This window comes from Sturnus vulgaris, unplaced genomic scaffold (assembly GCF_052056855.1).
Source record: "Sturnus vulgaris isolate bStuVul1 unplaced genomic scaffold, bStuVul1.hap1 Scaffold_186, whole genome shotgun sequence".
Taxonomy (NCBI): domain Eukaryota; kingdom Metazoa; phylum Chordata; class Aves; order Passeriformes; family Sturnidae; genus Sturnus; species Sturnus vulgaris.
The window spans coordinates 140,001-152,500 of NW_028276132.1; positions in this window are offsets into that span (position 1 = coordinate 140,001).

Genomic DNA, 12,500 nt, shown 5'->3' on the forward strand with positions numbered 1-12,500 from the left:
CTCGCTCTCTGTTGGGTTGCGGGGTCCGTCCTGGGGGGGGGGACACGGCCGGCCACCGCGGCCGACCGCCGCCCCGGAAAAATTCTGCCCGCTACACGCGGGTCCCCGGCTTAGGGCCGAGGAAGGGGGACGACTTCAACAACACACGGCAGGGCCGGACACTCCCGTCACCGAGCCCCCCTTCGCAGGCAAGCAAGCGAAGCCGAGAGGCGAGGCCACACGCCCCACTGCATGTCCCCCGCTGCCCTTTCGATACGGACACAACTCTGGCAACACAGGTCGGGAGCGGGAAACGAGGCGCAGCCAACCTCGGCCAAGCGAGCCACGCCCGGGGGGCTCTCGGGGAGGGGGGCCAGGGAAAGCCCGGGCAGGCTCAACACAACCCCGGGCCGGCCCCACAGAAATCCAGCCCCGGCTGCCGGCCACCAGCGTGCACCGGGACCGACAGCCGAAGAAATGCCGCACCCGGCGAGCGGGCGGGGCCCCGGCTTAAGGCCGGGCAGAAAAGGGGCGAGGCGCCGCCGCCTCGCCCGCCACCATCCCCGGGGGAGCGAGCAGGCGCCCGGCTCCCCGTTGTCACGAAACCGGCAGCAGCCGGGCCGGAGCGGGACACACTCGCGGCTTTCTCGCCCTCTCTCTGGGCCTTTTTCTCGCTTCTCCCCCGCCTGGAACAACGCAGCCTCGCCTGGGCCGGGGGAGCGCGGTGGCTCTCGGATCGCATCGCTCTCTCTGGGGGCTTTCTCGCTTCTCCCCCGGACTGAACACGCAGCCTCGGCCTGGGCCGGGGAGCGGCTCTCGGATCGCATCGGTCTCTCTGGGGGCTTTCTCGCTTCTCCCCCGACTGAGCACGCAGCCTCGCCTGGGCCGGGGAGCGGCTCTCGGATCGCATCGGTCTCTCTCTCTGGGCTAACCTGTCCCAGTCGAACTGGGTAAGACGGGAAGCCGGACGAAGCCACGCGACTCGCCCCGACATCGGCGGTGTTCTTCTGGCCCTGGCGACCGCACGCGCGTCCGCCCTTCTCCGCCACGGACACAGGCACAGCAACAGCCTGTGGGGATACGGCCCGTCACCTCGTTCCCATAATACGGACAGATGGGCCCGAAGCGGCGGAGGCCGGAAAGAGAACCGATGTACGTGACCGAGGGGGCGCAGTGGCGCACGCCGCCTTCTACGATGACATAGCCGGAGGCAGCGAGAAACAGCGACCCCTTGGAGTACTTCCAGGCCGGCGGCGGACAACAGGTCTACCAGCCATGAAACGGGCAACAGGTCTACCGACGGCTTGCTGCGGACAACAGGTCTACCCAGCCATGAAACGGGCAACAGGTCTACCAAGCTGCGGACACCAGGTCTACCCAGGGCATGCTGCGGACACCAGGTCTACCCACGGCTTGCTGCGGACAACAGGTCTACCCAGCTGCGGACAACAGGTCTACCCAGGGCATGAAACGGGCAACAGGTCTACCAAGCTGCGGACACCAGGTCTACCCAGGGCATGCTGCGGACACCAGGTCTACCCACGGCTTGCTGCGGACACCAGGTCTACCCAGCCATGAAACGGGCAACAGGTCTACCAAGCTGCGGACACCAGGTCTACCCAGGGCATGCTGCGGACAACAGGTCTACCCAGCCATGAAACGGGCAACAGGTCTACTCACGGCTTGCTGCGGACAACAGGTCTACCCAGCCATGAAACGGGCAACAGGTCTACCAAGCTGCGGACAACAGGTCTACCCAGGGCATGCTGCGGACACCAGGTCTACCCACTCAATGCTGCGGACAACAGGTCTACCCAGGCATGAATCGGGCAACAGGTCTACCAAGCTCCGGACACCATGTCTACCCACGGCTTGCTGCGGACAACAGGTCTACCCAGCCATGAAACGGGCAACAGGTCTACCAAGCTGCGGACACCAGGTCTACCCAGGGCATGCTGCGGACACCAGGTCTACCCAGCCATGAAACGGGCAACAGGTCTACTCACGGCTTGCTGCGGACAACAGGTCTACCCAGCCATGAAACGGGCAACAGGTCTACCAAGCTGCGGACAACAGGTCTACCCAGGGCATGCTGCGGACACCAGGTCTACCCACTCAATGCTGCGGACAACAGGTCTACCCAGGCATGAATCGGGCAACAGGTCTACCAAGCTCCGGACACCAGGTCTACCCACGGCTTGCTGCGGACAACAGGTCTACCCAGCCATGAAACGGGCAACAGGTCTACCAAGCTGCGGACAACAGGTCTACCCAGGGCATGCTGCGGACACCAGGTCTACCCACTCAATGCTGCGGACAACAGGTCTACCCAGGCATGAATCGGGCAACAGGTCTACCAAGCTCCGGACACCAGGTCTACCCACGGCTTGCTGCGGACACCAGGTCTACCCAGCCATGAAACGGGCAACAGGTCTACCAAGCTGCGGACACCAGGTCTACCCAGGGCATGCTGCGGACACCAGGTCTACCCACGGCTTGCTGCGGACACCAGGTCTACCCAGCCATGAAACGGGCAACAGGTCTACCAAGCTGCGGACACCAGGTCTACCCAGGGCATGCTGCGGACACCAGGTCTACCCACGGCTTGCTGCGGACACCAGGTCTACCCAGCCATGAAACGGGCAACAGGTCTACCAAGCTGCGGACACCAGGTCTACCCAGGGCATGCTGCGGACACCAGGTCTACCCACGGCTTGCTGCGGACAACAGGTCTACCCAGCTGCGGACAACAGGTCTACCCAGGGCATGAAACGGGCAACAGGTCTACCAAGCTGCGGACACCAGGTCTACCCAGGGCATGCTGCGGACACCAGGTCTACCCACGGCTTGCTGCGGACAACAGGTCTACCCAGCCATGAAACGGGCAACAGGTCTACCAAGCTGCGGACACCAGGTCTACCCAGGGCATGCTGCGGACACCAGGTCTACCCACGGCTTGCTGCGGACACCAGGTCTACCCAGCCATGAAACGGGCAACAGGTCTACCAAGCTGCGGACACCAGGTCTACCCAGGGCATGCTGCGGACACCAGGTCTACCCACGGCTTGCTGCGGACAACAGGTCTACCCAGCCATGAAACGGGCAACAGGTCTACCAAGCTGCGGACACCAGGTCTACCCAGGGCATGCTGCGGACACCAGGTCTACCCAGCCATGAAACGGGCAACAGGTCTACTCACGGCTTGCTGCGGACAACAGGTCTACCCAGCCATGAAACGGGCAACAGGTCTACCAAGCTGCGGACAACAGGTCTACCCAGGGCATGCTGCGGACACCAGGTCTACCCACTCAATGCTGCGGACAACAGGTCTACCCAGGCATGAATCGGGCAACAGGTCTACCAAGCTCCGGACACCAGGTCTACCCACGGCTTGCTGCGGACACCAGGTCTACCCAGCCATGAAACGGGCAACAGGTCTACCAAGCTGCGGACACCAGGTCTACCCAGGGCATGCTGCGGACACCAGGTCTACCCACTCAATGCTGCGGACAACAGGTCTACCCAGGCATGAATCGGGCAACAGGTCTACCAAGCTGCGGACACCAGGTCTACCCACGGCTTGCTGCGGACACCAGGTCTACCCAGCCATGAAACGGGCAACAGGTCTACCAAGCTGCGGACACCAGGTCTACCCAGGGCATGCTGCGGACACCAGGTCTACCCACGGCTTGCTGCGGACACCAGGTCTACCCAGCCATGAAACGGGCAACAGGTCTACCAAGCTGCGGACACCAGGTCTACCCAGGGCATGCTGCGGACACCAGGTCTACCCACGGCTTGCTGCGGACACCAGGTCTACCCAGCCATGAAACGGGCAACAGGTCTACCAAGCTGCGGACACCAGGTCTACCCAGGGCATGCTGCGGACACCAGGTCTACCCAGCCATGAAACGGGCAACAGGTCTACTCACGGCTTGCTGCGGACAACAGGTCTACCCAGCCATGAAACGGGCAACAGGTCTACCAAGCTGCGGACAACAGGTCTACCCAGGGCATGCTGCGGACACCAGGTCTACCCACTCAATGCTGCGGACAACAGGTCTACCCAGGCATGAATCGGGCAACAGGTCTACCAAGCTCCGGACACCAGGTCTACCCACGGCTTGCTGCGGACAACAGGTCTACCCAGCCATGAAACGGGCAACAGGTCTACCAAGCTGCGGACACCAGGTCTACCCAGGGCATGCTGCGGACACCAGGTCTACCCAGCCATGAAACGGGCAACAGGTCTACTCACGGCTTGCTGCGGACACCAGGTCTACCCAGCCATGAAACGGGCAACAGGTCTACCAAGCTGCGGACACCAGGTCTACCCAGGGCATGCTGCGGACACCAGGTCTACCCACTCAATGCTGCGGACAACAGGTCTACCCAGGCATGAATCGGGCAACAGGTCTACCAAGCTCCGGACACCAGGTCTACCCACGGCTTGCTGCAGACAACAGGTCTACCCAGCCATGAAACGGGCAACAGGTCTACCAAGCTGCGGACACCAGGTCTACCCAGGGCATGCTGCGGACACCAGGTCTACCCACGGCTTGCTGCGGACACCAGGTCTACCCAGCCATGAAACGGGCAACAGGTCTACCAAGCTGCGGACACCAGGTCTACCCAGGGCATGCTGCGGACAACAGGTCTACCCAGCCATGAAACGGGCAACAGGTCTACTCACGGCTTGCTGCGGACAACAGGTCTACCCAGCCATGAAACGGGCAACAGGTCTACCAAGCTGCGGACAACAGGTCTACCCAGGGCATGCTGCGGACACCAGGTCTACCCACTCAATGCTGCGGACAACAGGTCTACCCAGGCATGAATCGGGCAACAGGTCTACCAAGCTCCGGACACCATGTCTACCCACGGCTTGCTGCGGACAACAGGTCTACCCAGCCATGAAACGGGCAACAGGTCTACCAAGCTGCGGACACCAGGTCTACCCAGGGCATGCTGCGGACACCAGGTCTACCCAGCCATGAAACGGGCAACAGGTCTACTCACGGCTTGCTGCGGACAACAGGTCTACCCAGCCATGAAACGGGCAACAGGTCTACCAAGCTGCGGACACCAGGTCTACCCAGGGCATGCTGCGGACACCAGGTCTACCCACGGCTTGCTGCGGACAACAGGTCTACCCAGGCATGAAACGGGCAACAGGTCTACCAAGCTGCGGACACCAGGTCTACCCAGGGCATGCTGCGGACACCAGGTCTACCCACGGCTTGCTGCGGACAACAGGTCTACCAACTCAATGCTGCGGACAACAGGTCTACCCAGCCATGAAACGGGCAACAGGTCTACCAAGCTGCGGACACCAGGTCTACCCACGGCTTGCTGCGGACACCAGGTCTACCCAGCCATGAAACGGGCAACAGGTCTACCAAGCTGCGGACACCAGGTCTACCCAGGGCATGCTGCGGACACCAGGTCTACCCAGCCATGAAACGGGCAACAGGTCTACCAAGCTGCGGACACCAGGTCTACCCAGCCATGAAACGGGCAACAGGTCTACTCACTCAATGCTGCGGACACCAGGTCTACCCAGCCATGAAACGGGCAACAGGTCTACCAACTCAATGCTGCGGACAACAGGTCTACCCAGCCATGAAACGGGCAACAGGTCTACCAAGCTGCGGACACCAGGTCTACCCACGGCTTGCTGCGGACAACAGGTCTACCCAGGCATGAATCGGGCAACAGGTCTACCAAGCTGCGGACACCAGGTCTACCCACGGCTTGCTGCGGACACCAGGTCTACCCAGCCATGAAACGGGCAACAGGTCTACCAAGCTGCGGACACCAGGTCTACCCAGGGCATGCTGCGGACACCAGGCCTACCCAGCCATGAAACGGGCAACAGGTCTACCAAGCTGCGGACAACAGGTCTACCCAGGGCATGCTGCGGACAACAGGTCTACCCAGCCATGAAACGGGCAACAGGTCTACTCACGGCTTGCTGCGGACACCAGGTCTACCCAGCCATGAAACGGGCAACAGGTCTACCAGGCTGCGGACACCAGGTCTACCCAGGGCATGCTGCGGACACCAGGTCTACCCACGGCTTGCTGCGGACAACAGGTCTACCCAGGCATGAATCGGGCAACAGGTCTACCAAGCTCCGGACACCAGGTCTACCCACGGCTTGCTGCGGACAACAGGTCTACCCAGCCATGAAACGGGCAACAGGTCTACCCACTCAATGCTGCGGACAACAGGTCTACCCAGCCATGAAACGGGCAACAGGTCTACCAAGCTGCGGACACCAGGTCTACCCACTCAATGCTGCGGACACCAGGTCTACCCAGCCATGAAACGGGCAACAGGTCTACTCACGGCTTGCAGCGGACAACAGGTCTACCCAGCCATGAAACGGGCAACAGGTCTACCAAGCTGCGGACACCAGGTCTACCCAGGGCATGCTGCGGACACCAGGTCTACCCAGCCATGAAACGGGCAACAGGTCTACTCACGGCTTGCTGCGGACACCAGGTCTACCCAGCCATGAAACAGGCAACAGGTCTACCAAGCTGCGGACACCAGGTCTACCCAGCCATGAAACGGGCAACAGGTCTACCAAGCTGCGGACACCAGGTCTACCCAGGGCATGCTGCGGACACCAGGTCTACCAACTCAATGCTGCGGACAACAGGTCTACCCAGCCATGAAACGGGCAACAGGTCTACCAAGCTGCGGACACCAGGTCTACCCAGGGCATGCTGCGGACACCAGGTCTACCAACTCAATGCTGCGGACACCAGGTCTACCCAGCCATGAAACGGGCAACAGGTCTACCAACTCAATGCTGCGGGCAACAGGTCTACCCAGGCATGAATCGGGCAACAGGTCTACCAAGCTGCGGACACCAGGTCTACCCACGGCTTGCTGCGGACAACAGGTCTACCCAGGCATGAATCGGGCAACAGGTCTACCAAGCTGCGGACACCAGGTCTACCCACGGCTTGCTGCGGACACCAGGTCTACCCAGCCATGAAACGGGCAACAGGTCTACCAAGCTGCGGACACCAGGTCTACCCAGGGCATGCTGCGGACACCAGGTCTACCCAGCCATGAAACGGGCAACAGGTCTACTCACGGCTTGCTGCGGACACCAGGTCTACCCAGCCATGAAACGGGCAACAGGTCTACCAAGCTGCGGACACCAGGTCTACCCAGGGCATGCTGCGGACACCAGGTCTACCCAGCCATGAAACGGGCAACAGGTCTACTCACGGCTTGCTGCGGACACCAGGTCTACCCAGCCATGAAACGGGCAACAGGTCTACCAAGCTGCGGACACCAGGTCTACCCAGGGCATGCTGCGGACACCAGGTCTACCCACGGCTTGCTGCGGACAACAGGTCTACCCAGCCATGAAACGGGCAAGAGGTCTACCAAGCTGCGGACACCAGGTCTACCCAGGGCATGCTGCGGACACCAGGTCTACCCAGCCATGAAACGGGCAACAGGTCTACTCACGGCTTGCTGCGGACAACAGGTCTACCCAGCCATGAAACGGGCAACAGGTCTACCAAGCTGCGGACAACAGGTCTACCCAGGGCATGCTGCGGACACCAGGTCTACCCAGCCATGAAACGGGCAACAGGTCTACTCACGGCTTGCTGCGGACACCAGGTCTACCCAGCCATGAATCGGGCAACAGGTCTACCAAGCTGCGGACAACAGGTCTACCCAGGGCATGCTGCGGACACCAGGTCTACCAACTCAATGCTGCGGACACCAGGTCTACCCAGCCATGAAACGGGCAACAGGTCTACCAAGCTGCGGACACCAGGTCTACCCAGGGTATGTAGCGGACACCAGGTCTACCAACTCAATGCTGCGGACACCAGGTCTACCCAGCCATGAAACGGGCAACAGGTCTACCAAGCTGCGGACACCAGGTCTACCCAGCCATGAAACGGGCAACAGGTCTACCCACTCAATGCTGCGGACAACAGGTCTACCCAGCCATGAAACGGGCAACAGGTCTACCAAGCTGCGGACACCAGGTCTACCCAGGGCATGCTGCGGACAACAGGTCTACCCAGCCATGAAACGGGCAACAGGTCTACTCACGGCTTGCTGCGGACAACAGGTCTACCCAGCCATGAAACGGGCAACAGGTCTACCAAGCTGCGGACACCAGGTCTACCCAGGGCATGCTGCGGACACCAGGTCTACCCAGCCATGAAACGGGCAACAGGTCTACTCACGGCTTGCTGCGGACACCAGGTCTACCCAGCCATGAAACGGGCAACAGGTCTACCAAGCTGCGGACACCAGGTCTACCCACGGCTTGCTGCGGACACCAGGTCTACCCAGCCATGAAACGGGCAACAGGTCTACCAAGCTGCGGACACCAGGTCTACCCAGGGCATGCTGCGGACACCAGGTCTACCCAGCCATGAAACGGGCAACAGGTCTACTCACGGCTTGCTGCGGACACCAGGTCTACCCAGCCATGAAACGGGCAACAGGTCTACCAAGCTGCGGACACCAGGTCTACCCAGGGCATGCTGCGGACACCAGGTCTACCCACTCAATGCTGCGGACAACAGGTCTACCCAGCCATGAAACGGGCAACAGGTCTACCAAGCTGCGGACACCAGGTCTACCCAGGGCATGCTGCGGACACCAGGTCTACCAACTCAATGCTGCGGACAACAGGTCTACCCAGCCATGAAACGGGCAACAGGTCTACCAAGCTGCGGACACCAGGTCTACCCACGGCTTGCTGCGGACACCAGGTCTACCCAGCCATGAAACGGGCAACAGGTCTACCAAGCTGCGGACACCAGGTCTACCCAGGTCATGCTGCGGACACCAGGTCTACCCACGGCTTGCTGCGGACAACAGGTCTACCCACTCCAAGCTGCGGACACCAGGTCTAACTACTCCATTACGCGGACAACAGGTCTACCCACTCCATGCGGCGGACAACATGTCTACCCGCTCCATGCTGCGGACACCAGGTCTGCCCACGCCGTGATGCGGACCACAGGTCTACCTTCGCCATGCTGCACGCAGCCCGGGTCGCACCGGAGCTAGGTAGACCCGGTCGCCGCGGCCGTCGCAGCGCCCTCGCCCTCGACGGCGGACCCACGCCGCCGGTCCCGGAGGCGGGTAGACCTGGTCGCCGCGGCCACGGCGGCCGCCCATCCCGGAGCCCAGTAGACCTGGCCGCCGCGGGACCGGCCAAGTTTCCCGGAGTCGTGTAGACCTGGTCGTCGCGGCCACGGCCGCCGCCGCTGCGCCTTCGCCGGCGACGGCGGTCCCACGCCACCGGCCCCGGAGCCGCGTCGACCTGGCCGCCGCGGGACGGGCCACGTTTCGCGGATCCGGGTAGACGAGGCATCCTTGTACCATCTCGGAGCCGGGGAAACCCCACAGCCTCTTAACGCTCCGGAGCCCAAGTGCTCCAGCAGCCTTGCCCCGCCCGGCAGAATCGATTTCAAGACCAAGACATATTTTCGACAACATTTTATTTCATCATTTCATTTCATTTCTTTTCATTTCATTTTATTATTTTATTTTATTTCGTTTTGTTTTGTTTTGTTTTGTTTTGTTTTGATTTGATTTGATTTGTTTCATTTCCTCTTTGCCTTTTTTGAATGATTGCCTCTTCTATTTACTCGGAAAGAAAATCTTTTCCGGAAAACAAAACTCTTGCCAAATCTTATTTGTGATCCCTTTGGGCCCACAGCCGAGCTGACGGAGGGCCTGTGCCCGGTTCTCGCCCTGCTGACACACTGACCCCCCCAAACGGCGTCCTCCCTACCCCACGCCTCCTCCCCCGTCCCCCAGAGACCCTACCTACAGAGCCCCCCCCCACCACAAAACAGAACCTCACGGGCCGCAGCACAGCCAGGGGAAGCACGTACGTGCAGCGAAACTCGGCCCAAAGCCGCCGCGCCCTGGCACAACTCGCCCTGCCCCTTCCCGCCCCACGGAGGCGGCTGCATCGAGGCGACCGGCGCCGCCGTCGGCAAGCGGGTGGCCGCTTTCGGGCCGGTTCTTCCGCGGAAGGTCTGCAGAGCTCTTGGGGCCTCGGCGCGGGTTTGGGGGGCCGTGAGGGCTCGCTGTCGAGGCGCCCGGGGCCGGCACGAAGCCGCCTGCCCTCTCCCTGTCCCTGCCCCGTCTTCCGCAGCCACCCATTAACGCTGGGGGCGAGCCCGCCCTCCGCCATCAACCTCCCATGCAGCGCTTTCAGACTTTCCCCGCCCCTGCCCATTGTCGGCTGGGGGCGCCCTGCCCCCCGCCGTCAGCCTCCCTGGCAGCGCTTTCAGACTCTCTCGGGCCCCTGCCCATTGTCGGCTGGGGGCGCCCCGCCCCCCGCCCTCAGCCTCCCTGGCAGCGCTTTCAGACTGCCTCGGGCCCTGCCCATTGTCGGTTGGGGGCGCCCCGCCCCCCGCCCTCAGCCTCCCTGGCAGCGCTTTCAGACTGCCTCGGGCCCTGCCCATTGTCGGTTGGGGGCGACCCCGCCCTCCGCCATCAGCCTCCCTGGCAGCGCTTTCAGACTGCCTCGGGCCCTGCCCATTGTCGGTTGGGGGCGACCCCGCCCTCCGCCATCAGCCTCCCTGGCAGCACTTTCAGCCTCTTCCTGCCCCCGCCCACGGTCCCACCGGGCAGTTTACACGGCGGCGGCGGGAGGCTGATGCCGAGGTCGGCAGGCGGAGAGCCTGGTGCACAAGCAGGGATGGCGGCGGGATGATTGGCGCCGTCTGTCCCTGGTCAAAGAAGCTCTCTGTTCAGCTTTCTCGGAGCCTTTTGCTTTGGTGGCGTTCCTTCCTCCTCCGCCCCGGCGCCGCTCAAGCCTGCGGCAGGGCGGCAGCGCGGCGGGTGGGCGGCCGGGGGGAGGGGGGAGGGGGGGGGGAGGGAGGGAGCGCGCGAGCGAGCGAGCGAGCGAGCGCGCTGCAGAAATGAAGCCCGGAGCAGGGCCGCGGTCCATTCGAGCACGGGGAGGGGGCGCGACAACGCTGCCTGCTCCTGTCGGGGAGCGCTTGGGGAAGTGGGGTGCCGGCACCATGACGGCGGAGCGGACAGGGGCCGCGGCTGGGGAAGAGGCCGGCGGAGCTCGCCAGTGGATGCTGGCGCACGGAGCCGGCAGGGACACCTGGGCACGGCTGGGACCGAAAGTCGCCCGCCTTCACGCCCCGCCTTTCGCCGGGGGGAAGAAGACGCGAGAGCAGGGCTGCCTGCTGGGCTGCCAGTGCCCGCGGTCATGCCGGACGTGCAGGCCGACCGCCGAAGGCGTGCTCGCCGCTGCAGAGACGACAAGGGGGCCGCGCGTCCGATGGAAGAGACGGGGCGCCATCGCGCGGCGGCCGGGCTGCAAGGCCGGCCGACGGTAACAGGACTACCACGCCGCGGGTGGCCAGAGACAAAGACCGGCCGAGGGCAACAGGTCTACCCAGCATTATGCCGGCCGGTACCAGGGCCGGCCGAGGGCAACAGGTCTACCCAGCATTAGGCCAGCCGGAAAGACGGCCGGCAGAGGGCAACAGGTCTACCCAGCATTCGGCCGTCAGGTACAAAGGCCGGCCGAGGGCAACAGGTCTACCCAGCATTCGGCCGTCAGGTACAAAGGCCGGCCGAGGGCAACAGGTCTACCCAGCATTAGGCCGCCACGTCCAAAGGCCGGCCGAGGGCAACAGGTCTACCCAGCATTAGGCCGCCACGTCCAAAGGCCGGCCGAGGGCAACAGGTCTACCCAGCATTCGGCCACCACGTACAAAGGCCGGCCGAGGGCAACAGGTCTACCCAGCATTCGGCTGGCCGGTAACACGGCGGGCCGAGGGCAACAGGTCTACCCAGCATTAGGCCGGCCGGTAACACTGCCGGCCGAGGGCAACAGGTCTACCCAGCATTCGGCCGCCACGTCCAAAGGCCGGCCGAGGGCAACAGGTCTACCCAGCATTAGGCCGCCACGTCCAAAGGCCGGCCGAGGGCAACAGGTCTACCCAGCATTCGGCCACCACGTCCAAAGGCCGGCCGAGGGCAACAGGTCTACCCAGCATTAGGCCGGCCGGTAACACGGCCGGCCGAGGGCAACAGGTCTACCCAGCATTAGGCCGCCACGTCCAAAGGCCGGCCGAGGGCAACAGGTCTACCCAGCATTAGGCCGCCACGTCCAAAGGCCGGCCGAGGGCAACAGGTCTACCCAGCATTCGGCCGCCACGTCCAAAGGCCGGCCGAGGGCAACAGGTCTACCCAGCATTAGGCCGCCACGTCCAAAGGCCGGCCGAGGGCAACAGGTCTACCCAGCATTCGGCCGCCACGTCCAAAGGCCGGCCGAGGGCAACAGGTCTACCCAGCATTAGGCCGCCACGTCCAAAGGCCGGCCGAGGGCAACAGGTCTACCCAGCATTAGGCCGGCCGGCAGAGGGCAACAGGTCTACCCAGCATTCGGCCGTCAGGTACAAAGGCCGGCCGAGGGCAACAGGTCTACCCAGCATTCGGCCGCCACGTCCAAAGGCCGGCCGAGGGCAACAGGTCTACCCAGC